The 27,602-nt window shown below is 38.3% G+C and overlaps 3 long non-coding RNA genes across 4 annotated transcripts in view; 2 read left to right on the forward strand and 1 right to left on the reverse strand.

Annotated features, from left to right (window-relative positions):
• Positions 1-27,602, reverse strand: part of LOC134531477 (uncharacterized) — a 483,907-nt gene that overhangs the window by 23,181 nt on the left and 433,124 nt on the right. The window lies entirely within an intron of this gene.
• On the forward strand, positions 150-4,355 carry LOC134531011 (uncharacterized). Its single transcript, XR_010074917.1, has 2 exons — positions 150-357; positions 2,586-4,355. It is a non-coding gene; the product is annotated as an uncharacterized LOC134531011 (long non-coding RNA).
• LOC134531012 (uncharacterized) lies at positions 25,057-26,830 on the forward strand. 2 transcript variants are annotated; one of them, XR_010074919.1, is made up of 3 exons: positions 25,057-25,318; positions 25,705-26,247; positions 26,489-26,830. It is a non-coding gene; the product is annotated as an uncharacterized LOC134531012 (long non-coding RNA). The 2 variants fall into 2 exon arrangements; XR_010074918.1 differs by lacking the exon at positions 26,489-26,830 and having other exon boundaries at positions 25,705-25,857; positions 26,065-26,355.

Below are 27,602 nucleotides of genomic sequence, written 5' to 3' on the forward strand. Positions count from 1 at the left end.
TTAGAAAGGAATTAAAGAGAAAACGAGAGTTTATGTAAAAGAGAGTTATAGAATTTATAGTGATGTTTTGTTTTAATTAGAAAAGTGTTGAGAGTTGTTTCAGAACGACACGTCAGTGGACGTGGCAGAGTGAACACGTGACGGGGAGGTGCTGAGACCTAGCGGAGAACGGAGGAACCGCAAGCGAGGGTTGGCGCACCTGATGGAATTCGGTGACGTCACGAGCACGTACAGAGACGTGGACGGCCGTGACCTTGTTTTGATCAGCTGTACGGTAACTTAGCGATAAGAAAATAGACTATTGGTTAAATAAATTTAAATTTAAGTGTGTTTTAGGAGAAGAGGAACTTTCAGTATGTAAGTAATTTAATTTAAGAAGTGTATGATGTATAGGCTAGAAGTGTTTCGTTGTAAGTTGTTTATGTTTTTGTTAGTTAAATTCTACCTCGGTTTTAAAAATATTTTTTTGGGATTTGTAAACATTATTAAGGAGGTACACTATAAAATCGATAAGCATTGAGAAAACTGGGAAGGCTAGATTTTGTGTGTAGAGGGAATTTACTCCAAAAGAACAGAGAGACAAAATTAATGTTTTCATTAGGGCGAGGGACCCTAAGGTGAGGCGTTGTGTCCCTGGGAAGAAAGGGAATTGTAGCGCAGACCATAGGAGATGGGCTGACTACGGAATTAAGGGTCAGGAGAATCCTGAGAGTTGTGAGTAGTTTGGGGCAGGAGTTCCCCATGGTAGTACCGAAGTGGCTATCCTGTATGGGATAGGGTACCATTTCAATGAAGTTTGTTGGTGGGGTTAGAGCCCCCTGTGTAGTGGGCCTATAGCAGATAGGCACTACAGTGAAATTTTTGGTTATTTTGTGAGGTAAATTCCCTGGAGGTTAAGTAAGATTGGATTCAGTTAGGAAGGAGGGAAATGAGAAACATTGCTGTAGAGAGTTAGTGTACTTGCCTAATGTGAAATTGAATTTTAATAAATTAATTAATGAGAAAGTTTTTTCTGGTCAAATAATAATGGAAGGGAATTAATTAATTTTTTTGAGTAAGGTGTTTTAAGTAATGAAATAAAATAATGTGAAATAAGTTGAATAATTGGGGAGGAGTTTCTTCAAGAGTTTAGATAATTGTTTTTGAATTTATTGAGATATTCAGCCAGTGAAGTTTGAGTGTGAGAGATACAGTGAGATTTTAAGGAAATCGGTTGTTTATTAATTAGGACAAATGAGATTTTATGATTAAGAGTCAGTAAGCATAGTTAAAATTTACGACATGATATTTGTTGACAGTTTACAGTTATTAAGGAGAAAACAGAGTAATCTATTTATTTTTATTTTAATGGTTTGAAGATAAGATTATGAATTTTTTTTTGGAAGTTTCCTTGGTATGTTGGAATAATTTTTTTTGATTTTTAGAATTTACAGAGAAAATTTAATTGATTTACATTAGTTTGAAAGTATGGAGGTTTAGTGTTCGATTAGCCCTAACTTGATGGTCGGATCCCAAAAGAATGCCGTAAAACCGATAGCCAATTGAGAGGAATGCGGTAGGCGCTTGTGTAGAGAGGGGTTGTGGGAAAACTCCTTGGGACTGATGGCAGATCAGGGGCCCTAAATAGTGTGTGATGCTGTAAAACCAGTGCAGGGAAAGCCTGGTATGCTTAAATTTTTGGGCACAGGTTATGTAAACCTGGGGTTCCATGGGATTTAGTCATGTTAGCTGCTGTGAGACATTAAGATTTCCAGGCTCCATAGTAAATTCAATGTAAATTTTTGTTTTCTTAAAATAATAAATTTGTTTTTAATTTTATTTGAGATATTTGATTTGGAACAGTGAATACAGACCCCGAGGAATAAGAGTTATGCTGTGAGAGGAGAAGGTGGTAGGCCTAAAAGGGTACAGGCACCACAGAGGTTATGTGCATTGCATAATTTAAATATAAGGAAACTTGAGAATTTGAAATTTTGTTGTTGGTTTGTACACCCATAAGAAGAGTATAGGCAGAATTTTTATTGTTATGAGATGTCTAATTTAATTGAAAAAAAAGAAAGTTTAAAGATGCAAGGTAACATTATTATTGTAATAATTGAAAGAGATTAAGAGGTAGAGAGAAATAGGCAGTTTTTGTTTGTAAGTACTAAAGTTTACATATAGAAATTTAGTAACTAAGAATGAATAATAAGTTAAGTCTAGTGTAAAAGTTTTTTTTAAGTTTGTTAAGTTAAGAGTCACAAGTAAATTTTTTTTTAGAGAGAATGTCTTTGATAGGAAGTATTAGAAACTTATGGGAATTTTAGGGTAACATAAATAATGTAGGTAATGAATAATAAATAGATGGTAGGTCTTAAGTTAGGATTAACATTTGAAGCAGAATTTAATTAAGAAGAAGGAAAATAAATAGGCCTAATGAAAAGAACAAAAAAGGATTTTATGGTAAAGCATTTTTTTTAAGTAATAAACAATGAATAATAATGTTGTTTCAGGGTAATGTGTACTAATAATACAATTTTTTTTTTAGGACCAAAGAACAGGAATTATGTAATTTAAATTAACATGTATTTTTGAAACTGTTACAGATTCCTTAAGATGAGCTGAGCAGCAGTCCAGTTTACAAGATGACAAGAGTTCGAGAGACAAGATACAAGATCACTGAAACAAGAGCCAAGACTGAAGATTCAAGAGAAGAGAAAGCTGGCAGCCATGGACTTACAAGTGGAGATTAATAAGGTCATGTAAAGTTTTATTTTTTTTATGGAAGACAGTAACTGGAGTTTTTTTTTGTTATAAACATTATTTACAGAACTTTTTAGGTTATAGTAATGTAATGGAACTAGTGAGTTGTGGTAGCTGTCAAAAAGAACTAATACCTTAAGTTTAATTTTTAAAGTTAATTTTCTTAATTTACAGAGGGATTAGTAGTTTTTTTTAAAACCTTATTTAGGTTGGAATTTCAATACAATAGCTTATTATAAATGTGTACGAACAGTTCAAGTTCACAGTACTGATAGGTAGGTCAGATGATCTTATTGATTTTGATGATTTGTTGTTTTGAGTTGATTTTTAAGTGTTGTGAATTAGACAATGAAATAGTTCTGAAAACTTAAATTATTTCAAGCTAAGAAATAGCAAATTTAATTGTAACTCGAAGGACACCAGAATTTACTTTTTTTTTGAATTAGTAATGTTTGAAAATTTTATACTTTACAAGAAAGGTTATAAACAAACAGATCGGATGGAACAAGGATGCAGTAAATCACAATTTCATTTAGAATTATTGATTAGCTTTTGAGGTTATGAAGTAAAAGTAATTATAGTTTAAAAGTTTGAATAAAAAAAAATGTTTTTTTTTTTATTTGTTTCAAATAGAAAGTTTAAAAGTTAATTAGTCATGATCTAGGTGGGTGATGGGGTGGGAATTGGCCACTCTTTTTCCCTATAACCTCCCTAACATGGCCTTCTATTACAACTAACAGAAATAAAGAAGAAGAAAAATGAAGAATTATTAGTTAGAATGTTTCTTTCATGAAGATACCTGATGAACTTTTACTGTTTGGAAGAATAGAAGCAAGGTTAGTCAGATATTTTTACTCAGAAGAAGAAGAAGATAAAGCAGTTTTATGACTCGACAAGCCAGAGATTGGTGTTTCCCCTCTGCGCTTCTATTGACTACGTTGTTTACTCTCATGGGATAGCTGGTTCGGCACCATGGAGAGAGATTGGTGGGCATTGTGGTTGCCCCCAGAAGAAAAGAAGAGTAGAAGAGGTTATGGGTGGGTCATGTGAACTGACCTTCAACCCAGTTACTTCGTGGGGACTATTTGCTGTATAGAGAAGATCAAGACTCAAGAGTTAGGGAAAATCATTGGAGGTCATGTTTCCCTTCCTTAAGTTTTTCCTATCAAATTATTTGCCTGATTAGATTATGCTAAGGGTGGGATACTTTATGTTAGCAGTTGAATTAATTAATTTTATTTTTTTGTGTGTTTGCATCCTTGCCCATCGATTGCAGTTTAGTAGTTAGTTTTGTATTTGTCAGGCGTGATGGTAATGCCTGTTGATGATGTTTCAGAATTGTAATCTGTTCGTGATGAGGATGGCACAACTCCGAAGCAGATGTGGGGAGAAGTTGTGAGCTGCCCTGGAAGCCAGTCCAGTAGCTGTTGGAGTTGAGTGGTGTTTGCTGATGGCCAGCCCAGGGAGCTACTCTTCTCGACAACACTGACTTCGAGGAGTTGCACCAACCTTCACGAGATAAGAGTTTAATTAATTGAAACACTGTAAGGACACTTAATTTTTTTTGAAGAACGAAAGAAGTATGGTAATAAACGGAAACCGAAAAAAAAAAATAATAATAATTATCAAGAATTTGCACATTGTTTAACGAATACTGAGAAACTAAGAACAGTAATTTAATTTGTAAAGAGAGCTTCACTAACAGAACAATTTTTTTTAGAATTGAGAACTCGAGCCTCTGAAGGTTCCTGTGAGAACAAACCAGATAAAAGTTTTACATTTAATTTTATGAATACTTGTTGTTTTAAAATAAATCTTATGCAGAATCTAGATGTATGTTCAGACAGCAAGGAACTAAGAAAATTATTATTTTTGTGAAATGAGGAATTTATAGTTATGGTTTAATGGAAAAAGACAATTTGTAATTTTGAGGTAGCTCGATGGGGCTCGAGCTCTGTGAGGGGAGGGTTATGTCGCGGGTTGAAATTTTGCAGGGTTGTTGAAATCAAATTTAGGGACTTTACTGACGGGACTCTGGGCTGGCTGCTCTGTTCACTCGTCAGCGCAAGTGGCGTGACCATGTAATTGGGGCACGGGGCCGGCGCGGCGCGCTGCGGGCTTGCAGAATTTTGTTTGTTTGTTTGGCCGCGCGCTGGCGCAGCCACGGGCCGCAGTTACTGGGGCGCGCTGTCGTAACAAGCCGCGCGGTGTGGCCTGCACATCGGGGTAGAGGGGGGGTAGTCTTCCCAGATGTTCTAGTTAGTTGTTTAGTAAATTTGACTTCAATAACGAGCTTTTGTTATGGTAGGCGCGGCAGGGCGCGCGAATTTAAGCGCAAGTGAGTGGTGACTCGGGGCTCACTCAGGCGGAGGCTATGCGTCTCACCTGTGGCCACGAGTTGTTTAGTTAGTTCGTTCGTGATGTAGGAATTCAGGCTCACTCAGGCGGAGGCTATGCGTCTCACCTGTGGTCACGAGTTGTTAGTTCGTTCGTGATGTAGGAATTCAGGCTCACTCAGGCGGAGGCTATGCGTCTCACCTGTGGTCACGAGTTGTTAGTTCGTTCGTGATGTAGGAATTCAGGCTCACTCAGGCGGAGGCTATGCGTCTCACCTGTGGTCACGAGTTGTTAGTTCGTTCGTGATGTAGGAATTCAGGCTCACTCAGGCGGAGGCTATGCGTCTCACCTGTGGTCACGAGTTGTTAGTTCGTTCGTAATGTAGTCGTCAAGCTTTCGGGCGGAGGCTATGGCCCTCGTCAGGGGTCACGCGTCATAGTTTTTAAAATGTAATGTTCGTTCGGGATTTCAAGGGCAGGAGAGGCCCCTACGTTATTTTTTTAAAGTAATCGATCAAGAAAGGCTTTTCGGAAAATGTGAGTATGGACTTATCTTTGTTTTAATTTTAAGTATTAATTATGATTTGAGGTATTCGGAAGGACTAGGGAAGTGTTTAGTGAAGTTCTCTCATTCTCTCTCTTGTAAGGTCGTTCAATCGTTAAGGAAGTAAAGAGATTATTGTTTTAAATTGTAATCCCGCTATTTAAATGTTCTTTAAAATGATGTTGAGTATTTGACTTTAAGAATAAAATAATTTTAATTAAGTATTATGTTATTTTGCAAAATCTCCTTAGTTCAGCTCTCACCAGACATCCTGTACGGGATGACGAACCTATGATCCTAGGTACAGTAAAGTATTTTATGAAGTTAAGACTAGTTGATGCCAAGCGAGTTGTTTCTATGTAAAGAGCTACGATTCTCGCCCCCCCCCTCTGAAGGTGGATCGTGACAGAAATGGCGGTGGCACCGGCTAGGTGCACGTGACAATATTGCTATGTCTATCTCAACAAGAAACAAATATACATGAAGGTAGGAAGCACTAAGAAAAGTCATAATGAGTTGTTTATATGACAGACTTCACGACAAATGAACCCTTTTAAAAATATTTTTATCTTTCGTTACTTACTTCCTTTTATTGTTTTTTTAAAATATAATTTAATACTTTGTCGATTAGAACGTTTACATACTTCGTGGGTTTTTTGAAAATTTTTAATTTTGCTTTTTATTGCTGTTGGAGGACTCTGGGCCAATAAGAAACTTTCAACCGAATCTGTTTTGAATCACAGACAGCTGCCTATGAATAGGTGACATTTTACAGAATATACGAAGAATTGTGGAGTCTGTCCTCGAAATCATTGCATCTGGCAATTTTTTCCAGTCACACACATAGGCGTATACCGCGGGCCCCCTTGGAATCAAGAAGCCTCTGACCGAGGGGGCCCAACCCGCTCGTGCTTGCGAAAGCGTGACTGTGAAAAGGGTTTGATATCAGAACTATGTTTTACGGCAAACTTTCTGTATATTTTAAAGTGTCTTTCTAATTACACGCATACAGTCCACATATAGGCAGTAAAAAACATACAAGCACCCTTACCGGAGATGACTTTTATCGGTTGAAACCCGCGCGACGAACTCTCATATCCATAAAAAAACGTATAATCATATAAAACGTGAAAATGAAATGTACATAAGTTTCTCATCGGTTTATTTAGTACTTTTTTCCTCCCGCTAAGTTTTGCAATGAAAGCGGGCGCGAGAAGACTGGAAGCTCGAAAGAGCACAGGGGATACTCGCCAGTGCAACTGCTGGCTGGTCGCCAAGGGCAGTGGGAGGGGGAGCAATGGCAGAAACATGGCGGAGGGCGCGCCGCGAGCACATTACCAGTTATTACCCGCCATTTGGAGAGAGGAGGCAGCCCGCGTACATCACCGCGCGCGGTAATGAGCGGGGCCGGGCGCTATCTCGCGCTCGGTGCCTCCAGCGCAGTGTGCCAGGGCCTGGCGGGTCCCGCCACGGGCTGGCGTCGTGCCTCACCAGCTAACAGCTGCCAGTGCGTTTATCTACAGAAGGCACTGCCACGTTAACTGCGCTTTCGCTGAAATTATTAAACGTGCACTCGTATTTTGATTCGCTTATTATTTTATTGCATCATTCACGAAACAGCGACCACCTGCTGACAAAGTCGAAAGTAAGAAACTATGAAAATTTGTAACCTAAGCACACGTGTTCGACAGCTCTCATGGCAAACGAGTGGTCCGATGTTGGGACCGACAGTCGTCGACTGTTCGGCTTGCACGCGCCTGCAGGTCATCAGCAACTACTCCGCATCATTGCGTCTCCAATATCGCCAATCATTCACCAGTCGACAGTATTTTATCAAATTATTGTGTATCAGAGCTGAAACGGAGACCACCACAGAAATCAGTAGCAGTTTTAATAATGGAATATATAACTTAATGGCTCTCAGGGACATACAAAAAAGCGGCTCTCAAAAAAACAAATAAGTCTAGTCGATGGATGCATAATAGCAAGATCTAAAGCATAATCAAAAGTAAATAATTTACTTATTAAATTAAGATCACGAGTTCCTATTGGCGTGATTACAACTGCAAAGAAAATCGCGGTGGTATGGACTCGCATTGTTTCCGATGCCAGTCGAAACTGATATCACTACGGACTGTGCCACACGGTTAACATCAATGTATTTAGTTACAAGTCAATAGCCACAATACTTGTGATAGTTGAATGACGGCTTAACGTATCGTCAACATCACCGGGTCAGTATAGACGACGAGGGGTGGTTAGATAATGACGGGACATTGTCAAATGAATGGAAGGGGACGGCCGGGAGCAGCTCGAGAAAACACACTGGCTCACGGCAAATATCCATCACGTTTATTCGGGCTACTCCCGCCGAGAATAGAAGCTGGGGTCACGTTGCTGGGTGGCGAGAAACCCGGCACTCGACCACGTGGATGAATTCAAACGACATGTCTGCCACCTAATTTAAGTTGCTTAAGGTACCACACGCTATGCCGATGTGGCGCGACCACCCAGGATGGTGGCGCCCAGAGACGCCACGAGCGTAGAGCTTTTGTTCATGGAGAAGGTTTTTATGCTATCCATTTTTTTGTATCTCGCCGCTAGATGGCGCTGGAGTGAATCAACTTCTAAATCGTTCAACCGATTCTCATGGGTAAACATAAAAACATAGGTCATCGACATACCAACAGTAATTATGAATATTTTCTCTATGTCCACCACACTGTCATGTAGCGCTATCCATTTTGCTTTAACTCGCGGACAATATATAACGCTACGTTCAGCCCGGGCAACACCGGGTACTGCGCTACTACCGCACAAAAAAAAAATCCCTTTCGGCACAGCCTACAGGCAACGGAAGATTTCGAAGTACCTGTTTCTTCTGGAAATAGTTTGGAAACTTCTATAATATTCTGGAACATTTTAAGAACTTAATGTACATAACATATTTATGTTCGCCAATATTACAAAATTATCGATTAAATATTTACTCATTTTCCATGCAGCGAAAATATTAAGAATATTTCTTTTAACTAGGTAAATTTATCCACCATTGAATAACTTAGAACGAATTTCATTTTATATGCCAAATAATGTAATTATATAATTGTTTTAACCTTTAAACAATATTTTTCATCCCTTGCACTAATAACGTGGTAGCATAACATTTTTATTTTACTAGGTTTAGGTAAAATAATATTAAGATGGTTTAGAATAAATTCGAAGGAATTATTAAGAAATTTTAAATTATTTTAATTTTCAATACCTGTTAATACGGTAATAATTAGTTTTATCAAAAATTGTATCAGCCAAAGTTTTAGATGAAGTTTAGGATTCATACAATAAATTATAACTTATTTTATAGTAAATTTATTAAAAAATTAATTATCTTTTTTTATTTTCAAACATTGTTATTTCCACCCATACAGTAATGGTTGGTTAATTAAAAATTATACTTAACAATAGTTTCAGTCAATGTTTAGAAAGTTAAACCAAAATAATAATGGATTCGATAGTGTACATAGTTAGGAAGTTTCATTTATTTTCTTATTCCAACCCCACGTTTTTCAACTACTTTCAATAGTGGTTTGTTTTATCAAAAATTGTTTCAGACAAAAGGTTTGGATAAGAATTATAATATTAATACAAAATTTGTGCGATCTCACTCGAAAGTCGGCCGACTCCTGGCACAGACAAACAAAACAATTTACGTCCTTCTGCGGAGAGAATCGTGTCGTTGGGCAGCAGAGAGAATGGCGGGACGAGCGCAGGAATCCATCAGAGGGGACTCTCCCGACGAGAGCGGGCGGGTCATCTCGGGGGACGAGCGGCACAGCAAGGCCACAAGACGGCTTCCTGCGGGGGCCTAATAGCATTGTCCTGGAGAGTCCTTGGAGACTTCCTCCGACCGAGAGCAGATTAAAAAAAAAGGAGAGGAGAATAAAGAAGTTCTATCTCGATCTGTGGAAAAAAAAAAAAAAAAGAACTGAAGTCTTCGAAGTGGGTAGACAAGGATGTGGGAGAATGAGAGGGAAAGAGAGAGATTGAATCTCGACAATTCTGTGCAGTACCGCGAACACGGCCAGACTGAACTTGAAGGAACGTTTGCTCCTTGCGTCCCGCGATCGCTCCTTTAACTTAATGATCACGATCATGATGCTGTCATGGATTCAACTCATTTTGGAATTCGCCTAGCTAAGAAAAGCCATATTAAGTTTATTCAATTTTGAACCAAGCTTTAAAATGAATGGAAAATCATGATTTAAAAATTGTCACATTCAATCTGTCATAATTAGTCTAAATAACGGAAGTATTTCACTAAGTTTATGCTGCATCAGGTAGAAAATTGTCACGCAAAATAAAGTCCGCACTTTAAAACCTAGGCTTTAAAGGGGATTGGATCCAGTCATAGTGTTTCTTTTATTATTTTTTGCTTCATTTTACTTATTTAACCAAATGTGTCGATATTGGTGAATGTAAGTAAAATTGTGCATCGAAGTGGCTGTATAAGCATCGATGTGTGTTTGTGTGTAGTCAAGTGTAGTCATACGTAGCTAAGAGTAGTAGATTCCTGTATGTCTGTATGTATGCAGCCAAATGTTGGCATGCATAGGATAGTGTGTAGCGAAGTTCGAAAAGTTCAATGGTTTAAAGACTTTTAGTCATATTATAAGAGTAAAGAGCATAAGGTACTAACTCACACCCCTTAAAGCCTCATGGTTCAAACACTCGGCTCTTTACTAAGTCTTACAGTAGACATTAGTATTTCTGAGAATAATCATATTTTAGGCATAATACCTATCAAAATGATTGCTGAAGCCTGATTGCAACTATTGTGTCACAAGAAAACTCTTGGCTGTAGTCAAGTCTTTGAAACATTTCCACAAATATTTATATGGGAGAAAATTCCTTTTATGCATTGACCACGCAGCACTTAAGAAACTGTTACAGTCCATGAATCCATAGAGACAACTTGCTCAGTGGATTAAACAGCTACAGCAATATGATTGTCGGATAGAACACTGGAGAGGCCGAATTCACAGTAACTCCGATGCCCTCTCCCGAAGACCTTGCAAGATAAACTTCAACCATTGCAATAGGGCGGAGAAAAATAAGGGAATTAAAAATGTTCAGCAACCAACCATAACTATTGGTGAAGATAAATGGGATAATGCCAGCTTGGAAGCAGCACAGCAACTAAATCCTGACCTGGGGCACATTATAATCTGGCTGTAAAACAGTAAGAGGTGTCCATCATGGCATGAGATATCAAGTGACCGAAATACTGTATAAGCTTACTGGGCACAATGTGATTCCTTAACGATGGGGACTGGGTTGATAATGAGGGAACGGGAGAGTCCTAATGGAAAATTAGTTACCATGCAACTACTCCTTCCAAAGAGTCTAATAGTAGATGTGTTGATGGTACCTTTGGTGGTCACCTAGGGGTGAAAAAAACTCTAGCTAAGATTCGTCAACACTATTATTGGTTGAAATGTCACCAGAATGTGAAGGCTTGGTGTATACAATGCTAAGTATGCTCGGCTATAAAAGATCCACAACACCGCAGTTGTATGAAAATGAGGGCATGCAATGTGGGAGCTCCCTTTCAGAGGATAGCCATCGACATCGCGGGACCATTTCCCAAGACTAAATATAGTAACCAGTATATTCTGATAGCAATAGATTACTAAAAAGCCACTACCATTGCGGATGCACTATTCAACAACTTCATTTGCAGATTTGGGGTACCAGTGGAGTTCCACTCAGACCAATGCCGCAATTTCGAATCGACAGTGTTTCAGTAGGTGTGTCGGTTGCTGGGAATAAATAAAAGCAGAACTAGCCCTGCATCCTCAGTTCGATGACATGGTGGAGAGGTTCAAAATAACTCTCGAGGAACTATTTGCCAAGGTTGTGGCCGACCATCAACAGGTTTTTGATCAACATATAGTTATTCCTGATGACATATAGGGATGTCATCCATGACTCCACTGGACAGACCCCTGTGAATATTGTGTATGGACTGATTGTCCCTTGAGGTGTCGGAGCTGTTGCCGGCTCTAGTATCCGAGACATGATCCAACAGGTTCACGGAATGGGTGCAAGGGTGCGAATATATAACCTCTCTGCACCAAGTGGCAATCCTCTGCCTCCATGTGGGCACCCTGCTACAACATAATGTCAGACTCTAACATCACTGAAGCCGAAGTTCCTGCTCAAAAAGTGTGGAACACCTTTTCCTGTAAGACTCTGAGAGACTACAATTATCTCTACCTAAAAATAAATTTACTGATTCTCAATGATGTCCTTGAACATTTTTGTTCTTTGTATGTCGCTACATACAATCTTAATTACGTACACTTTGTCATTACACCCAGATTTTGCCTTCGATGCTAAGCTATGAAATAGTGATGTCCAGCTAGAACTGCGAACGGACTACGACATGTACTTGTTTGTGGAAGCTGGCATCCGCGGTGGCATATCACAGTACATTAAGCGATACTGCAAGGCAAACAATGTCTACATACCAGAAATGTATGATGCCAGCAAGCCACCTACCTACTTGCAGTAAGAAGATGCAAACAATTTATATGGTTGGGCCTGGGGTTTGCCACTACCAATTTAAACTTCAAGTGGTTCGACACTGACATCAACATCATGAGAGTACCTGACGATGGTCCAACTGGCTACATCCTGGAGGTAGATATCGAATACCTGGCAGAACTCCATCACAAGCACAAAGATCTGCCATTCCTGCCTGAGAATCAGTATCCGCCAGGCTCGCGACAGATTAAGCTACTGATGACACTGGAAGCCAAGAATAATAATTACAACGTGCATTATCGAAACCTCAAGCGGGGTTTAAAGTCACCAAAATCCACCGAGTTTTGGAATTTAATCAGATGTGTGGGATCAAAACATTTATCGACCCAAAAACCAAGATACGCCCAGCTACGCAAAACCTTTTTTTGAAAAATAACTTTTCCAACTTGCCGATAATGTGACTTTTGGGGAATCGATGAAAATAAACATAAACATCTGCATATTGAACTCTCGTGTTCTGACCGAAGAGTGAGAAATAGCTAATAGCCAAACCTACATTCCCGGACTGCTCTGTTTATACTGAAAATATTTATCTTATTTTTAATTTGACTAATGAAACATTGATTACTTGATAAGTTAATTTACGCTGGTTTTACAGTCTTGTATGTGTTAACAACTATTATGTATATTTTTATTATGAATTCATGAGACACAAATATGATGGACATGATCTTGCATACACCGACACAGACAGCTTCATTTGCGAAATATGCACCGATGGCAACGATGCATCCTTACTGGAAAACGTTGTCACATCTGGCTAGCCTACCAATCAGCCATGCAATTCAACCAACATCATGAAAGTTGTGGGAAAATTGAAGAATTAATGCGAAGGGAGTGTGTGAGTTCATAGGACTACGTTTGAAGCTTTCCAACTACAAGTGTGGCAATGACATAACTGAAAAGGTCAAATAATCCAGAAGTATGTTGTAAAGGATCAGATCAAATTCGAAGACTATGTAGCAGTCCTATAACAGCATTGCCAGATGTGTGTTAGTGTATATTGGATATGATATCGCAAGTTTTAACTGTTTATAGAGTGTAGTAACAAGCTTGCTTTAAGATGTGAAAATGACAAGCCTATTATTTGCGAGGATGGTACTCATACCCTGCCTTTTGGATTCACAGAGTAGAAAAATATTCCTTTATTGTAAATATGATAGTTAATATTTTCTGTGATTAACTTTTTATCATATTGTAAAATAGTTTTTTTTATATTTGGTTTAATACACTTAAGATACTTGTTTTGTGAATATGTCAGCTGTATATTTTGTATATATTTGAGGATTTGTGAGTTATTAGTGTATAACATTCATTTTTTAGATATGCTTGTATAATTTATGTACTATACTTTTCAGACACATACAAAAATACAATAATTTTAATGAAAAATATATATATTTAAATGTATTATTTAACAATATATAGCCTATAAATTCCTTTATAAAAGTAGACTATATTAAAAGCATAAAAACAGTATCCAATAAGTGACATGATACCTAGGTCCAAACAAATAAAAAAAAAACCTGCAATGTGGTGCTATGTAAGCTTATAGGAAAATTTAGTACAGAGACCACTAAAGACCTAAACCATTTTAAAGATGGTCGAGTTCATTAAAATTATTCAAATAAATACAAAAGAAAAAGAACTTCAAAAATTATTTATCAGAATATATATTCTGACTATATAATATGGACTTTTAACAATCAAACGGGTACCTAAAGAATATTACAACTAGTATCCTCATAAAAAATTAATCCCTTTAAAGTTGACAGGGTAACCAAGTGGTTAAAGGCGCTATGTTTATATACTAAATGCCGTGGGTTCGAATCTGCACATAACCGAAATATCTTTACTTGTTTAAAAATTTTATGGAATCATCGTAAGGACTAACACTAAGGGATTTTTACAATATTAAATATGCTGGCTGTCGATGGTGGTGCATCTCGCAGGCGATGCTAGTACAACTGGCGAACCTTTGAGCAGGAATGTGGATGCAGAATATGATGTTCGAAGAACTCTTTTTGTAGCAATTTTTTTGATGATAGACTATAAAAAACATGAGTGTGACCGCTACACACATGTTAGAAGTGAAACCTAAAAAATAAAAGAATGGGGCTTTTTTTTTGTTTTAAGAAAATGTGCACTTATGAGAACGAGCAACAAAATACATATGAGCAAGTATACAGGTATGCATGTTTGCATCTGCGTAAGTATGCAAGTGTGCAAATATGCAAATAAGCTTTACTGAAACCAGGCCATCGAGTGCCCCATTCCCAATAGTTACAAATTTCGTTGTTCTCTGAGCCGTTCACTTTCGTTACGCACAGATGATGTCACTACCTAGACTTACCCTTCTGGTTGTAAAGTAGTTTCACATCAACAAATATCATGACCTGAAGATTGTACTCCGTATTTATCCCCAGTGTCTCTACCGAGCAGTTAAGGCGGGGCATGGCGGTAGAGGGCGGAATAGGGCAACTCCCCCCCTCCCCCACCATGACGCGGGCTTGTTGACGGCGACGCGGCCAGACTCCCTGGAGCCCCGCACACCGCGCGCAGCAACATTTGATGCGCCTCAAGCCTGAAAGCTTGGGAATCGACCCACGACAGCTATCCCCGTCCGCAACTGCACAGCATTCCACTTCTTAGCCTGCACCACACCCTCTTTAACAGAACTAAAACAGCGGTTATCCAAAAGTATTTAGGTACGCGGGAATGCTCTATTGGACTCTCCACTGTTCGAGACTTATGTCTTTAGAAGCTGCAGCATGGTGTCAAAGCGTCAAGCCGAGAGCCTAGACTGTCCCGACTTTAGCCAATAGCCACAAGAACCTAAGAATAGTTTCGAAACATTATATATATATATATATATATATATATATATATATATATATAGAAAGAGAGAGAGAAGATAATCATGCCTCGAGATTTGCATGAGTTCGGTTTTATTAACGGTTTGAATCACTGAATATATATCTCTTTAGGCGCGTTATGGAAAAATAAAGAGAGTAAATTTTTACAATGTGCGCGCACCACGCACACACAACGAAATTTTCACAGGAAGATGGCGGACCCACGTGAGTGAAAATATACCCATATATAGTCACTTTCAAAAAAAATTAGGGGACATACCAAACGTATTGGTGTGTCAAACGAAACGATATCATAATTTTTTGGTAAACAAAAATAGTCGTAGTAAAGAGTAATTTCGTGTTTTTAAACAATTAGGAAACTGGTATTACAACAGATCTAATTAATATTCTCCTTACAATCTATATCAAGGCTTCGTAGCACAGTGGTTACATGTGTGGTTAAAAAACTAAAGGACTGTGTTTCTAAAAGCAGCAGTGGAGATTTTTTTTAAAATTTTATTAAATCACAGATTACTGAACTAGACTGTGTGCTTTAAGCATATATATATATGTGTGTGTGTATATATATATATATACAAGGGTGCATTTTATTTATCGTATTTCTATATTTTTTTACACTTTTACGTTATTATTGAATACTGTGTACGTATTTTTTAATTTTTTTTGTCACAATAAATTTCAAAATAGCTTAGTGTTAAGAACACACAACTTTTAGTTTATTTAAATCTCAAAATAAGAAACAGAGTAAAACAAATAAAGCAGGACTATTAAAGGGATGAGGGATAAGGGAGCTGTCATGATCAAAACATGAGTGGCGCGGTGTGCCTCGCCCACGGCTGTCGCAGACGGCGAGGGATGCTGTGTCTGTGCTCTAGGAAGGAGAGAGAGAGAGAGGTGGATGTTATACTGCCGAAGACTCAGCAGACATGCCAACCGCGGGAAGGTTGGGGTGGGGGGTGGGGGGGACAAAAGGGGCGTGTCTGCCCACAGACACAGGGGGAGGAGAGGGGCGCCGTCTCTTCGCCGTCGCCCGCGGTTCAGAGGTCATCGGCCCGACCGCGCCAGCCACTCCACTCAGCCCCGGCGACCTCAGTCGAAGGACCCGCGGGTCCGAATACGCGAATGCGCGACCCCAGCAGACGCGAGTTGATGGGTGGCGGGCCTCCAATCACTACCCGGCTAGTTTCAGATAGATTTCAAAGAAATACTACCTTTTGTAGTCGTTACCATGGTGGTGTGTACATAGCTTTTTCGTTTCATGGTCCATGTACCCTAAAACCATCGTCAACGCAAATTTTATATTTACATAATCACATTTTTATGGACACGATAAATGTAGTAATTTTTCACAAATAACTTTCAAACTGATTCATAAAATATACAAGTGGAAAATCTCGGTCGATTTCGTTAATGGGCAATATCCGACCAAAGGGGTAGAAAAGGGAAAGGTTTACTGAAAAACAGAAAAAAATATTATTTTTGCACAGACTATTTCAACGCGTAACTGGGATTTAAAGCCAAAAATTTTAACAGCGAAGATACCTGACGCTTCAAATAAATGCGCCGCGTGTGTCATTCAATATATCTCTTGGTTTAAAATTGCATTTCTAATCATACGGCTATTGTTTGTGCTATTAAAGGACGTTCGAATTATATTTTCACCATCAGCTTTGATTTCTTTTTCTAACCTAACTAAAACTAAGTGTATTTTGGAAAAGTCCGGGTTAGGGAAGGACCTAGGTGCGTCTCAGGCCGAAGCCTATACGCCTAGTCATGCTGGGATTAGCCATGCAGGGAGAGGGTCGCATGCATCATGCGCTAGGAGGGGATTGGCCAGCTTTTAATTTGAAAATTATGCTAGCATTCGTTTGACCTTTTTTTTTTTAATTTTTGTCTTGCCCCTTTTCCGTCTTTTTCTTCGTGGAATTTCGCCCTTCGGAATTATGAGAGCCAAACAAAGCTGATGGCTTACGGACGTGACAAAGTCATAACAAAACATTGATGAAATAATTTCATACTTTTATGAATAAAATTGAATCATTTTATTTTAATAATAAAAGAATAAATACTTGACATTATACTAGTAATCAGATTTTTAAAATGCAAGGATAATTAACCTTTATTGCCGAAATTGTCGTTGTAATAAGCAATGAATAACATATTAACTTTTCGTTTAAATATAATTATGAAGAAGTTTTCATATAAATAAACTGTAATCAAATATCTAACATAACCTATTATTACTGCACTCGCCGACAGATGCTACTTTTTTAAATAATAAAAGAATAAATAGTTGAAATTATAAGTAGTATGTGAATGGGGTTCCGAGATCAGGCCTCAGGCGGTGGTGCCGGTGCCGGTGTCCGCCATATTGGATTGTGACGTCACGGCGGCCTTCTTGGATGGTTGTGACCTTGACCTTTGACCTTGACCTTGAATTTGATCCTCAAAAATCGCCAAAATCCGCCAAAATTGGGCAAAATTTACCCAAAATTCCTCAAAAATCTTCAAAATTTCCATTTATGTGGAAAAAATTCCGCCAAAAAATCTCAAAAAATTCCACAATTCAAAAATTATGATTTCGAAAATCCTCAAAAGCCGTTTTGCCTTAGAAAGAACCCAAATTCCTGAAAGTGGCTTAAGCATCCTTAGAGCTAGCCGCTTTAAGCCGCCAAGGTCATGACCTTGAATATTAGGATGCCATGGTAGCCATATTGGATGATGACGTCACCGTTGCAATTTTCGTTACGGTCGCCATCTTTAAAATCTTCATTTATTATCCGATTTTAATGAAAAATATTTTAAAATTTATTAAAAAAATCATTTAATAAAATTTTAATAAAAAATATTTAAAAATTACTTTTACGACACGGAGCTCGGAGTCCTCGGTTCGAACCCGATCAGGGCAAAAAAAAATTAAAAAATGACGACAGGTCCTTCCCCCTAGGTGGCTGCTGGCAGACTGACCCCCACCACTTTTACCAATGCACATATACCATCAGGTAGTATGACGTCATGTCCGCCATCTTGTCTTCGATGCTGGAAGCCATCATCATTGTATCGTCGGCTAGAGTGCGCTGACGCCATGCTAGTTTAATTCTTACCCGCTAGAGTGCAGTAATCATCTATTACTAAGGTGTCCGCCATCTTTAAATTTGGACGCCATCTTGAAAATCCGTATTTATTTAGCTAGAAATTCGGGAAAAATTCCAAAATTCATTAAATAAATTTGTAATCTATATACTGATTGATTAGGTCGACTAAGGTCCTTGGTACGATCTAGGACGATGCAAAAAAAATAAATATAACATCAATTTAACATAATAGTAACAGGTTCGAGGAATGAAACACCACAAGTTCTTTTACAAAATAAACTTTATTACATAATTTCTACTTTACTACACGAACACTTGCGAAAGCCAGCAATCTTATAATCATTTAGGTCCGCAGCGGCGTGAAATGAATAATTCTTAGCTCCAATCGGCTTATACTATAAAGAGTCCAGCCAGAACCTTTACAGACATAGTCCTCCTCTTCCTGACAGAGTTTCTGGATACCGTTTTTAACAGTATGCTTCACATCGTTAGAACTGTAAATTACTGCAGCTGATGTCTTGAATGCACACTTCTTCACTTCGTCTTCGAATGGATACGGCTTTCCATATATACAGTCCAACCACAAGTTGTATTTTAATGGACCGTTTGTTGCTACATCATCAGTAAGCTGATTGATTATGTTCTCTTTGATATCATCAAGAAAATTACAAATGTCTTTCGACTCACCTAACATATTTAGATAATAGTAGTCTTTCAATGTCCCACGAAATGCAGACTGCGCCAAGTAGAACCCATTATCATTCACTTGTAATGCGCCGAACACAGTCTTAGGTTTATTTTCATGTTCAGACGTCATACCAATCGGTTGCTGCACATCGGTTTTCTTGCTTGTACGCTCACGAGCCTTCAACCTAAACCGAGGAGTCGAAATTTCTGCAGGTAGTTCAGCAGTAGGCACACGGACTTCACCTTTACAGTTTTTCGCATGCCATCGCAAATTATCAATTCGAGTAAACCATTCATGACACTCATCACATCGAAACTTCATGCGAGATGGATTCTTCGTGCATTTGCTCCGCTCATGTCTTCGTGCATCATGAGCAAATGCGAACGACGTTTCACAGTAGCTGCAAGGATACCGTGATGATGAAGACGAACCTTTCAGACCCGATCCAGATACTGACGTTGTCGCAGTTGCACCATCTCCAGGCATACTCTTATGAACATCAATGCATCGTTGTTGCGCTGAAACCTTTACTTTCTACCGAACAGAAGGACCTTTGCATGCCTTCATGTGCGTTTTCATATTATCTTTTCTGGCAAACTGCTTATGACATTTCTCACAATCAAACATTTTACGATATAGGTTCTTGGCACATTCTCTATTCTCATGTCGTCGAGCATTGCTGTTGTTTGAGAAAATCTTGTCGCAGTAACAGCACCGATGTTCGTTAGTTGTTGTCGATTCGGCATCCATTTAAGTCTCCATTGATGACGAACCAGCGTTCGTCGAGTTTCCCTGTGCAGCCAGCACTAGTAGCATAAAAGTATCTTCTGCTGGCGGTACCACGTCTGTTGAAGTCTCCTCCAGTGTTGACATCGACGTTGCCAACGGAATCTGCTCCACCATCGTCGACGCTGACGTCATGGTTCCCGCAGTCGATGGTACAACCTCCATCGAGTTCGTCGTTAAAGTCGGTAAAGATGCCATCGAGTTCGCAAGAACAGGTCATTACGTGATTAATGCACCAGATGAAACAAACTAGGTGATCCTTACACCGACGACGTCAGTAACAAACTGAGCGTCCTGTTGTCTAGGACTCGCTTATATACATGCACCGTATGGAATAATACGCTAGTCAAATCAAGAACCATTTACAATAATACTAGAGTCAAAACAACATTAAAAATAGAAGAACCATCTACGAAAATACAGCACATTTGGAAGCACCGGCAACGAAAAGGCAGCACATTTGGAAGCACCGACAACGAAACGGCAGCACATTTGGAAGCACCGACAACGAAAAGGCAGCACATTTGGAAGCACCGACAACGAAAAGGCAGCACATTTGGAAGCACCGACAACGATAAGGCAGCACATTTGGAAGCACCGACAACGAAAAGGCAGCACATTTTGGACGCACCGACAACGAAAAGGCAGCACATTTGGAAGCACCGACAACGAAAAGGCAGCACATTTGGAAGCACCGACTACGAAAAGGCAGCACATTTGGAAGCACCGACAACGAAAAGGCAGCACATTTGGAAGCACCGACAACGAAAAGGCAGCACATGTGCCAGCACCGACTACGAAAAGGCAGCACATTTGGAAGCACCGACAACGAAACGGCAGCACATTTGGAAGCACCGACAACGAAAAGGCAGCACATTTGGAAGCACCGACAACGAAAAGGCAGCACATTTGGAAGCACCGACAACGAAACGGCAGCACATTTGGAAGCACCGACAACGAAAAGGCAGCACATTTGGAAGCACCGACAACGAAAAGGCAGCACATTTTGGACGCACCGACAACGAAAAGGCAGCACATTTGGAAGCACCGACAACGAAAAGGCAGCACATTTTGGACGCACCGACAACGAAAAGGCAGCACATTTGGAAGCACCGACAACGAAAAGGCAGCACATTTGGAAGCACCGACTACGAAAAGGCAGCACATTTGGAAGCACCGACAACGAAAAGGCAGCACATTTGGAAGCACCGACAAATGAAAAGGCAGCACATTTGGCAGCACCGACTACGAAAAGGCAGCACATTTGGCAGAACCGAAAACGAAAAGGCAGCACACTTGGAAGCACCGACAACGAAAAGGCAGCACATTTGGAAGCACCGACAACGAAAAGGCAGCACATTTGGAAACACCGACAACGAAAAGGCAGCACATTTGGAAGCACCATCATCGAAAAGGCAGCACATTTGGAAGCTCCATCAAAAAAAAAAGGCTAAAAGGAAGCACAAGTTACGAGATCTAAGTCTTAGTTAGAAATCAGAATACAAAAATAAAAACATTAAATTCTTATAATTTAAATTATTTATTTTATTGCTTTACATTATACAAATGCAAGTAAAAAAAGCCATTATTGTATGTAGCCAGCATTCCTTAGTTCCTTGAGTATGAAGGATATTTCTTTGATGCACGAATAGTTTCCTGCACAAAGCGAACCATGTAGAAGTCTTAGCCGGTCAACCAATATGTTTGGATCTTTCCATGAAGTATAATCATTCTCTTCTACCACCATCTTCCTTGCACCTTTATAATAAATATTATGATCTCTGGTGTCTTCCGTTTTACCACCAACCTCAGGGTAACTTTCATGTTTGAGATGGTGATCATCACAAGCTTGATCAGATTTATTTAATATATCACGTCGTTTCCATCGTTTCGGTCTCAGGACACTGCCACATTCTTCGATCTTGGCAGCTTTAGGTGCTTCATCATAGTCTATGTCTTTGTCAACAGCCTCAGAGTCACTGTAACAATCACCGTAGAAGGAATCGTCTTCTCCCAATTTACCGTAATAATTCGATGTTGATGATGTTGAAGTGTCTTCATCGTCTTCATGCTTCCTTTTTAGGAGTCCATCATTTTTACAAAGTAGGAAAGATGTACTTGAATTCGGCTGGAATATATTCTCACTTTTCACGTTAAGGATTCTTCCATTGTCTTCATTCTTCCGTAAATCATCAACCTTCTTCAAATTAAGTTCTTTGTCGAGATCGGAAGAGCCAAGAAAATTATTGTCGTAATGCAGATCACTCTTCCTTAGGCTAGTAGATTCATCGTTGTCCTCTAGCTTGTACGCAGGCTTGGCGCTACAAGTTCTGCCATGTCTTTTTAGGCTCTCTCTCCGCGTAAACGACTTGCTACATCGAACACAACTTATCATATTGCGCAGTGGATTTTTAACACAGTCATTCTTCTCGTGTTGTCTTTTATTCTTTCTCAAGATAAACTCTTTACTGCAAAACTTACACCTATGTTCTTTCGATACAGCGTCAGATCCCAAATCGGAATTCATATTAGTTACTGAGACTAATGCCAGATACCAATTGAGTGTTTTAAATTAGATTCAATACTTAAATAGAAATTTTTTCATATTTCATCAGCGAGAATTAATATATCTCATGCAAAAGTACTTTATGCATGTAGTTCTGCTTTTCAACAACATATGTCGTCACATGTTGCTTGCAGGTAAATAATATTTAGTTCTTTTATGCGGGATGCGGGATGCTCACTAACGATCGCAAAAGAAGGATGGCTTCGCTAGACTCCAAGGAAAAGGAAGTTTGTCTTGCATGTTGGTGCTCCACCGATGTCTCATGGCGTAATATTAATTTGACTGAGTAATGATATTTGTTAATTCCACCTGATAAAATTATTGCAAGTTTTGATTTAGTAGCAGAAATTATCGAATTAAATGTAACTCCAAATAAAATTATATGTCTCATTAGACCAAAAAAAATCCATGCAGAGAGCGGTTTCTCAGAATAGTCAGAAACACTTGAAGAAACCACAGGAATGATTGCAAGAACACGGGAAAAACCATCATAATATTGTCAAGAATAATCAGGAGCACACTGAGAAAACCACCATAATATTAACAATAATAATCGGAAGCACACAGAGAAAACCATCATAATATTGACCAGATTAATCGGAAGCACACAGAGAAAACCACCACATGTTTTCTTTGATATCATAAAATTACAAGAAAAAATATTTTAAAATAAAAATAAATTAATAAAAAAATAAAAAAATAAAAAAAATGCATAAACAGTTTCTGCTAGCTTGTAAACTTATCATTGTTGAGCAAAGATAGAGTTCTTGTACAAGCCAGAAATTTATGCATTTTTTTTTATTTTTTTATTTTTTTATTAATTTATTTTTATTTTAAAATATTTTTTCTTGTAATTTTATGATATCAAAGAAAACATGTGGTGGTTTTCTCTGTGTGCTTCCGATTAATCTGGTCAATATTATGATGGTTTTCTCCGTGTGCTTCCGATTATTATTGTTAATATTATGGTGCTTTTCTCAGTGTGCTCCTGATTATTCTTGACAATATTTTGATGGTTTTTCCCGTGTTCTTGCAATCATTCCTGTGGTTTCTTCAAGTGTTTCTGACTATTCTGAGAAACCGCTCTCTGCATGGATTTTTTTTGGTCTAATGAGACATGTAATTTTATTTGGAGTTACATTTAATTCGATAATTTCTGCTACTAAATCAAAACTTGCAATATTTTTATCAGGTGGAATTAACAAATATCATTACTCAGTCAAATTAATATTACGCCATGAGACATCTGTGGAGCACCAACATGCAAGACGAACTTCCTTTTCCTTGGAGTCTAGCGAAGCCATTCTTCTTTTGCGATCGTTAGTGAGCATCCCGCATCCCGCATAAAAGAACTAAATATTATTTACCTGCAAGCAACATGTGGCGACATATGTTGTTGAAAAGCAGAACTACATGCATAAAGTACTTTTGCATGAGATATATTAATTCTCGCTGATGAAATATGAAAAAATTTCTATTTAAGAGGCCTATACAGACAGTCTTCAGGACGTGATTGTAGGGCCTTTTGCTAAGAATAATTTGCAGCTTCCCATTACAGATAACACTGTCATTTTTTTTGCGTGCATAAGGAAAGGATGAATGGGTCGATCTATGATTTTTATAATGCTTTTAAAAATTCGTAACATAGGTAAAAATATTTCCGAATGTGTGGTTTTACGCAGCTGTTTTATGTATCGTGTGTAATGCATACAAAAAAAGTAGAAACACACAACGATAGAGTATTAATCGTTGATTAAAATGGTGTAAAAAAATACATAGGTCACCGCTGAAAAACTCCCAGAATTCTTCTACGACGAAAAGCATTTCCGCACATTTATTCTGCCGGGAAGTGTCTCCCTCGCGCGGCGTATTCTTCAGCCGGCGACTGGAGCCGAGGAGTGGGGCTAGCGGCTGCTGTGAAGGCAGCGGAGGGGAAGTTCGTCTGACGGCTGCTCGGTCGCCTTATCAGCGCGTCGGGGTATCGGATATCGCGATAAGCACATGTATTCGCAGGAATAGTGTCTACCACTGAGGCCGCCTGGTCGGGAAGGGTCATTCCATGCCAAATCAACCAGAAAATAATAATTTTTGGCATCACCATCTCAGAATTAAAAAAAACTCGGCAAATTAGCAGTAGGTGTGCAGAAAAGTGCATTAGCAAAGTTAAAGCCCCCTGTGAATAATACTTTTTATACAGCAGGGTTGCCAACTTGTGGAAAAAGTGGAATTTTTGCTGCGCGAGGTCCAATAAAAATATTTGTAACTTCCTTTGTATTTGAGTGAGAACCTTGAAGTAGGGCTCAATAGAAAGCTAGAAAAGTGTCCTTTGAGATAAAAATAAGTTTTACGAATTTTAGAAGAAATTTGTTTCAAGGTCATGGTCATGTAACATGTGACCTTGAAAATTTTGAAAAGTATATTTTTGAAAAATGTGAAAAAATTATATGTTATGAAGTGCGTTATTGGTCTAAGTGACATAAGTTTCATTTTGGGATGGATCTGGGATCAAACACTAGAACATTGTGAATTAGGCCATGTTCACTAAAACTACTCTAGTAAGGCATTAACACAATTCCACTTTTTCCACAAATTGGCAACCCTGCTGTATAAAAAGTATTATTCACAGGGGGCTGTAACTTTGAGAATTCACTTTCCTGAACCTGTACTGTTAAAGCCCTAAGTTTCATTGAATTCGGTGATGGTGATGTCAGCAGGTGTGTGAAATGGCATTGAATGACCCGGAAGTAATAAATTCTAGGATTCAGGCAGTTATTCCCAGAGAAAACCTCAAACATTCTGCGCCCACCACATCGCGCGGCGAGAAGACTCAGTAAGGCATACTCGGAGCCAAGTGGAGGTTACCTGTAGGCGGAAAAAGTTGAGCGACTGTTATTTTTACCCCTTGTTAGATCGATATTTGGCTTTGTAACAGCATCGAGAAGTACTATTATATGCACGATTTCTTTTTCAAGGATGGAGTTAAAAAGAAACTGGAGAAAATAAAGAAGAATCATCTTTATATTTATGCAACAAGAAAGAAAAATGAAGCTACTCATCTCAAAGCATACTGGAGTCAAAGGTCAGTTTGTTTTGTAATATGTCATACAAAATACAGATTGCGTTCATTAGCCTGCGTAGTCGAAACTTAGTCTACCTTGTGATCTCTCACCTCCAACACCTTCCCCACCATAATATTGAGTTATCTTAGATGAACAGTCGCATATTGAAAAGTTTATTTAAAATATATAGGTTAAATATGTATGTTTATAATATGTAAAGCATCCATAAGTTATTAGTTTGGACAGACTGAGCTCCCTGTTGGGAAGGGGGAGGGGCGGAAACAAACTCTGGCTCCTCACAGTCGAAGCATATAATATGTGTTTGTATTAACGTTGTAGTATTAACCTTTAAAATGTGTAATGTGTATATTTTTTATTTGGCACTGAATTATCAATTTATTCACAGGAATAAAACTATACCTAAACAAAACCATGTCAATGAAGAATTGGAAAACCAGAGCCTATCAAGAATTCACTGCAGCCATCAAGAACTGATTGAAAACGAAATAACTTCCGGAGTGCATGAAGTAGTGTACTATGAAGAAAGCTATCCGGCAAAGTGAGTAACTGTTTACATTTTATTTAAAACAAATCTAAGTTATTATTTTAGAGAAAGTAAGATTGGCAACACAAACAGTTCTATTAATTTAACAAATATGTTTTGGCCAAAATATACATAAGATTTTTGGTCTGTTCAGTGTAAGGTCATTTATTGCACAAAAATAAAGAAGTCGGTATTAAAAAGGATAAATTTTATGCATTGCAGGAAAAAATTTAAACTTGATAGCTGCAGTTATCAAGTTCCGGAAGGTAGAGACTCACGATGACACCTTGGCAGCCAGGGAGTAAAAACGGCACAAGAAATTTCTTCAAGAGAAAATGACACATCAGATGAAGAGAATAACTACTCTGTAACCAATGTCCTGCACAATGAAGATGGGCAGTGTATGTAAGTCCCTTAGCCCACTTTAAAAATAAGTTAATTACAAAGTGTTTTTAATACATGCTATTTTTCTTTCTTCAACTATTTCCTGAAAAATTGTTTACTTTTTTTCCTTCGTATCATCGGCACACGGTCGGGTAGTTATAATATTACACGAAACTAGACATTCTTTCGAAACTATATTTCTATCTAAATAAATCAATATAAATAGTTAAATGTTATTGCTACTGTAATGTGGCTCTTTCAGCTCTACAGCCATGTCTTACACAGAAATGCAACCGCCTCTGAAACTATTTGAGATGGAAGCAGGATGTTCTTTCTGGTCAACCACCGAAGGAGCCATTGACATTCCATATGAGCTGGTGGACAGGAATGAGCCAACTGTAGACAGTAGATGTATCAACAATTCAGAGACAAGCAATCAGGTTAGCTGAATAACAATTATATTGCTTTTAATTATATTGACCTGTTAAAAAATTACAGTTAAGTTATAATTTAACTTTACGAATATACTTCAATTGAAAAATTACACAACTACTCAAACTACATAAATGTTTTTATCAGAAATTTCACTAAAAACAGGGCAAAAAAATGAATACAGTAAATAATCTTATCCCCATTTAGTGACAATAGACAGCATATTTTACTGACCTTACTTAAAAGTGATACACCATCCCCAGTTAAAACATAAACAGCATTCATAAGAACACTGATTTAAGCACTGAAAATGTTTATATTGTAGCAAGACTTTTCAAAGTATGCATCATACATTGGACAAAAAACTATTAAAGATACTACAGATACTATAAGTACTTTTACTGCTATCAATATTCCTGTTTTATTCGAAACTAGGGAAAAAATAATATATACATATTTTATGCACATAGAAATATAACATGATTTTAGGTACATTAATAGATATAAGTTATTCAAAAATAATATATTAATGAATGATTTCAGCCGAACAGTTTATTCATTACTCCAAGAAAATATCAACATTTGGATGAATATATTGAACATGTAAAGGAAGACAACGGTTTGATACTAGAAAAGCAGCAAAAATCCACTATGGTCCTCAATGTCAACAGCCTGACATGGATCCAGAAACATTTGAGGAACAGATTCAAGCTTTCCTCAGTAGGTTACAACTAACACAAGAGGACCGTCAACATTTAGAGAGAGACACAATTCTCCAGGCAGGAAGCGGAAAATGGCTTGAAACACATAGAAAAATTCTAACAGCTTAGAATTTCGGGAAAGTCTGTCGTAGACGTGCATTAACAAGCTGCGTTAACTTAGTTCGCAGAATTGTTTATACCTCCGATATTTTGAACGTGCCTGCAATTTATCATGGTAAAAGG

Source organism: Bacillus rossius, chromosome 3 (genome assembly GCF_032445375.1).
Source record: "Bacillus rossius redtenbacheri isolate Brsri chromosome 3, Brsri_v3, whole genome shotgun sequence".
NCBI lineage: Eukaryota > Metazoa > Arthropoda > Insecta > Phasmatodea > Bacillidae > Bacillus > Bacillus rossius.